This window comes from Chanodichthys erythropterus, chromosome 15 (genome assembly GCF_024489055.1).
Source record: "Chanodichthys erythropterus isolate Z2021 chromosome 15, ASM2448905v1, whole genome shotgun sequence".
Lineage (NCBI taxonomy): Eukaryota > Metazoa > Chordata > Actinopteri > Cypriniformes > Xenocyprididae > Chanodichthys > Chanodichthys erythropterus.
Genome location: NC_090235.1, coordinates 25,315,855 through 25,321,672, shown reverse-complemented (window position 1 = coordinate 25,321,672; position 5,818 = coordinate 25,315,855). Strand labels below are relative to the sequence as shown.

At 35.4% G+C, this 5,818-nt stretch overlaps 1 long non-coding RNA gene across 1 annotated transcript; it reads left to right on the top strand.

Moving 5' to 3' along the window:
- The first annotated feature begins 517 nt into the window (after window positions 1-517).
- LOC137002052 (uncharacterized) lies at window positions 518-5,105 on the top strand. The gene is made up of 3 exons (XR_010891762.1): window positions 518-768; window positions 1,297-1,450; window positions 4,117-5,105. It is a non-coding gene; the product is annotated as an uncharacterized lncRNA (long non-coding RNA).
- Window positions 5,106-5,818: the final 713 nt, after the last annotated feature.

The following is a 5,818-nucleotide window of genomic DNA, read 5'->3' as shown; positions in this document are numbered from 1 at the left end:
AATAATAGGCTACTAATAATAAATTATTTTAATACGATATATAATATTAATATATTGATTGTTAATAGTACCCTATTATAATGTATTTATTTATTATTATTATTATTATTATTAAAGATCTGCGTATAATAACATAATAATCGAACAATAATGATTGTTGTAATTTATGGTGTATATTTGTAAAAAAGTTAGTTAGTCTACTAATATAATATATAGGCTAATATAATATTATTCTTCTTGATAGAAATTTCAAGCAGCCAAAAGAAACCACGCGAAAGATTCAGTTTCGACGGAAAACAAGATTAATTGTTTCAGAAAACTGTTTTCCCGCAATTGCTGTCGAGGGACCTAAATAACCCATTTAACATTGCACGAGGACGGACTCCTCCTGGACCGTTTGCTGCGTCCCTTCTCACACAAATCACAGAGAGGAAATCATCATCACACGGACTCAGATGGCCCGAGGCGCTGCGTCGATGAAATTGGATATTTAAGGCAGCGGAGAAAGCAGTTCACGTTCACTCTCAGCGGGCGCGCGGCCAGAGAGGCAGAGGGTGTAGACGCGCGCTCTGCCACTGCCTGACAAATAATATGAGACTATAGTGTTGTGAACGAGGCTTCTTATAACGTGACCGGGAAGAGAACAAGGTACGGAACGCGGAGGCTTTTTGAGGAGGACGGAGGGTGACCGCGAGCGCTCACTTCAGCGCGCGCGTTACCAGTGCGTCACCTCACAGAAGAGCGCGTGTCACTGAACTCCAGCTGCAGGTAGGTGCTTACAGCACTCGCACTTTTTTATTGTTACTAAACGTTTAATTGTGCTGCTACAAACTGCGTCTCTTAACTGGTTATTTCCCCCTTGCGAATAGCCGTTTGTTGTTATCACCACCACCATTTCTTACATTATTCTTTCTTTGTGTTTGTAATAGGCGATGGCTGTTATTTATGTAGATTTTGGCTGTAAACAGCAAACGTTTTCCATTCAATTGCAGCAAAGTGGTTCCTTTTGTAGCTTAATTCCTCACTTCAGATAGCCATTATTTAGCTATTTACTTCTTGATTATCCTGCTGTCTTTGAACATGTTATTTGCTTATGATGCAGACATTTAGCAGGGATAGCCTATTCTTGACTGGAGCTTATTGGAGCTCAAAATGTTGCATTTCACTGGTGTCAGTGTCATTGCGAAACTATATGCAGGATGGTTTGTGCCCCCCTAATGTTGTTCTGGCTCGATCAACCGTGCCTTTTTAAGTGAAGGAATCCGCTTGGCGAATAAAGCCTTTCCCCTTTCACAGCTCCAAAGTCTTGAGGGGGATGAAGTGTGCTGTCAGCATACTGGAAACGCTAAACCGGCTTGTAGGAGGCAGAGAGCTGAGTGAGTCTTTCAACGAATATGTAATGCAACACCAACTCTGATTCTGCTGAGACCTGCGAATGAAGGCTCTGGAGGTCCGTGTGAGCCACTCTGTTTAAACTTGCAGTCCTCTTATAGTTCTGTCACTGCACTCAAATGTAGATGTAAAGCACAGGCACACATTTGCTGGCGAAATGACTGCTGGATATGAGAGCAGGGAGTGAATTGGCACCGTATATACATCCCTGTTTTACTTGTCATGTCATGCAAAAACCATTTAAAAAGATAATTGAATTTTTTACAGAGTGATTTTCTTTCCGCATTTACTTTTGACAATGACGAAAATAGCGTAAACAGTTCATTGAAGCCCCGGCTTTTCATCCGTATTGAAACCAAGACATGTTTCCTTGCTCTATTCAATCCTCCAATCTGTCAGCAGGACAAAAATAGAAGTCAGCATTAAAGCCGAGTGTGGAAAGAGCATTTCTTTCATTGAATAGTTTTGGAACACTTACAAATATATATTTTTCTGAAGAAAAAGTAAAAAAGCTGTGGTTGCCAGAAGTTCACTGTAAAAAGATGCTTCTGGCTGTACACAAAGACAAACACATAATCAGGTTAATACACAACACTAAAATTGTGCATTACAGCTAAATATAAAATGTAACTGATAACTCATAAGAAAAATAGCATTAATATTTAGTATTGAAATCAGTTAATGTTTTACTGTAAAAGTACATAAATTGTCTTGATGAATATAATAGAAATTTGAATTTTCGAAAAATCATATTTTTCATCATTTTACAGTACATACTGTCTGATTAAATCTAATATTTTATTTTTACTATGAATATCACTTAGTTATTCCATAAACAATTTTTTTCTATAACAGTTTTTCTGTTAAAATAAACATTTTTAGATTTTTGTTGTTGTTGTTGTTGTTGTTTATTTAGAGGTGAATTCAGGTTGATTGGGACAGTTTTTGCCATTTGGATGACTGGGAAAAAGTGTCCCAATCAACCTGAATTCACCTACAGTACACAAAGCAGACAAGAAGCAAAATGAGAGAGCGGATCAAAAAGAACCACCAACTGGGACTCGAACTCGGCAGCGCAACTTTTACACCTTATCTTCTGAATAACCTTAGTTTATGAGAGGATTTATTACAGAAGAGGATTAGGGCCAATCAATAATAAAAAAATAAAACTATCTCGAGATTAAAGTTGTTAAATTTAGAGAAATAACTCGTTAAATTTCAAGAAAAAAGTTGAGATAAAATGTTGAGAATAAACTCGTTAAATTACGAGAAAAAACCTCGTTAAATTTCAAGAAAAAAGTCAAAATAAAATGTTGAGAATAAACTCGTTAAATTACGAGAAAAAAACTTGTTAAATTTCAAGAAAAAAATCAAAATAAAATGTTGAGAATAAATTAAATTATGAGAAAAAACTCGTTAAATTTCAAGAAAAAAGTCAAAATAAAATGTTGAGAATAAACTCGTTAAATTACGAGAAAAAAACTTGTTAAATTTCAAGAAAAAAGTCAAAATAAAATGTTGAGAATAAATTCGTTAAATTACTAGAAAAAACTCGTTAAATTTCAAGAAAAAAGTCAAAATAAAATGTTGAGAATAAACTCGTTAAATTACGAGAAAAAAACTTGTTACATTTCAAGAAAAAAGTCAAAATAAAATGTTGAGAATAAATTAAACTATGAGAAAAAAGGCGTTAAATTACGAGAACAAATTTGTTAAATTACGAATAAACAACCTTTTTTTCTCGTAATTTAATTAATTTATTCTCAACATTTTATCTCGACTTTTTTTCTCAAAATTTAACAAGTTTTTTCTCGTAATTTAACGAGTTTATTCTCAATATTTTATCTCGACTTTTTTTCCTTGAAATTTAACGAGTGTTTTCTCGTAATTTAACAAGTTTATTCGCAAAATTTAACAACTTAAACAATCTCGAGATGGTTTTATTTTTTTATTATTGCTTGGCCCTAATCCTCTTCCGTAATTTAAAAAAAGATTTTTTAAATATCACCAAACATTCCTAGAGGTTTTTGCATGCACAAACAATTGTGCCTGCTTAACCATTCACCAAAATGTTGATATTGCCCTGACCTCTGAACCAAATTGTTAGTGAAGAGGAAAAGTAGTTCTTCTAATGTGTATCTCAAGGGACAACAGTGCTATTGTGATAGTGAAGAGAAAACTGCAGTGAGAAACATTCTAGCAGCGCTATTGTTGTTATGAAGGGTGTAATGGGAAACAACACTCACAAAATTGTTTTTATTTTTCACGTACTCAAGTAGACTCTTCAAAACCACTAGAATATTGCTGAAGAAGGAAATTAATTGTACAGTATATGCCTCAGCAAGCAAAACATATTAAATCACCTCAAAATCGGTTTCAACTTCTCAAACCATGAGATGCAGTGTTGCAGGCTGCCCAGAATAATCAATTTGTATCTCTTTTTGTTTCAAAGAGATGTTGACTATCTACAGAGATAGTCTAGTGTACTGTGGTGCCATCTCCTAATATGCTTATTTTCAATTCTAAATTAGATCGTAATACATATAGTACTAAACAAGCAAAGCAAGATCTGACAAAGCATTCCGACACATTGTCATGCAGTGTGCTATTTAACAGCATTTCACTGAGCTTCTGTGATCAAATAGATTTAATAAGACCCTGTTTAAAACCGAATTCGTCCAGTGTGGCTCCTCAGTGTTCTCCTCTATGCCCGATTGTTCACAGATCTGATTGAAGTACAGTTCCTGTCACTAGACATTGCAGGATGGCTGAGCCTGGTACAGAAGAAGGATGTTTGTTGGGCTGTGGATTGCAGTGGGCTGAGAACTGGACATCCATTGTTTCACACACAGGAAGAACTGTAGGACCATTTGTTGTGAGACCAAGCACAATGAACCCTCATACTGACCCCAAGGTCACTGCCCACACTTTCGGGCAAAGCTCCACATCGGCTTTATAATATAGGAAAAGGTCTTTAAAGCACAGTCATTCACATTGATATCGTCCTAAACGTTCTCTGTGGGATTTGGCTATTGTTTTGGCGCATACAGTACACCATTGTGGTGTTTGAAGGAGGCAATAGGCACTTACAAGGCTGAACACGTATATATTTAATTCTGTGCCGTCATTGTGTAAGTGATTCTCATTAGCTTACATCAATTCTTTAATTACAATTTTCATTAATCGCCTGCAGCTCCCTCAGCAAACCATGAAGACCCATTTAAATCCATTTCATTGAGGCACTGATAATAAGCAATTCAGGTAAGCAAAGGAAAAAATGCTTAAATAGATGGCCTACTTTTTCTTAAAATAACTCTGCTTTATTGTGTGACAAATGTATGATTTCGATTCACTACTTTGCGTTTTGACATTTCATATTTCCCATGTGCCATCTTTTTTTCCCCCATTAGATAGAGTATGTTTTTCATTTTAGAGTCCTTTTTCCGCTACAGTGCCAGACTGCGTTTCACAGAACACATGCAAACTCTCAGGTCCGTATTATCTGATCGGCTCCATACTGAATTTCACCGTTTTGTCAGCACGCAAGTTTTTCCTACCAGCTCTTCTTTCAGTTCACCTTGTCGGGTCGTCCTTGGACTGACTGCTAAAGCATCATGTAGTGCGTCTCCCAGCAGTTTCAAAAGTAGGTTGGACCCATTTTCACACTAGGAGCTGTAAGATTTCACCGATTGCCATCTTTTACCTTAATGGGAGGGAGATATAAGGATGTATTAAAGGTGTATTAAATGAATGGTACACCCAAAAATGAATGTTCTGTCATTATTTATTCACTTTAATGTCATTTCAAACCCATCAAAGCATTGTCATGTGTAAAAAGTAAAGAATACCTACAAGATTTATAAATATAAGTGTAGAAAGAATTTTTGTTTTCCATATAGCAAATATGACAGAAGTCATTTTTTGGTAAACTGTTAATTCAAAGTTGCTATTATGCTAATTTATAATTCCTAATTTTGATTTGGGTGCCTCTTACAATATATTTACATGCATCAAAGGTCAAAAACACCTTTTAACACTTTTATTTTAATTATCTCTCAAAGGGTTAGTTCACCCAAAACTGAAAATTATGTCATTAATGACTCATCCTCATGTTGTTCCAAACCTGTAATATCTTTGTTCATCTTTGGAACACAGTTTAAGATATTTTAGATTTAGTCTGAGAGCTTTCTGTCCCTCCATTGAAAATGTATGTACGGTATACTGTCCATGTCCAGAAAGGTAATAAACACATCATCAAAGTAGTCCATGTGACATAAGTGGGTCAGTTAGAATTTGTTGAAGCATCGAAAATACATTTTGGTCCAAAAATAACAAAAACTACGACTTTATTCAGCATTGTCTTCTCTTCTGGAATCCTTTCCATTGAATTGATTCCATTGAATCCTTTCATCTTTCGGCGTTGGTA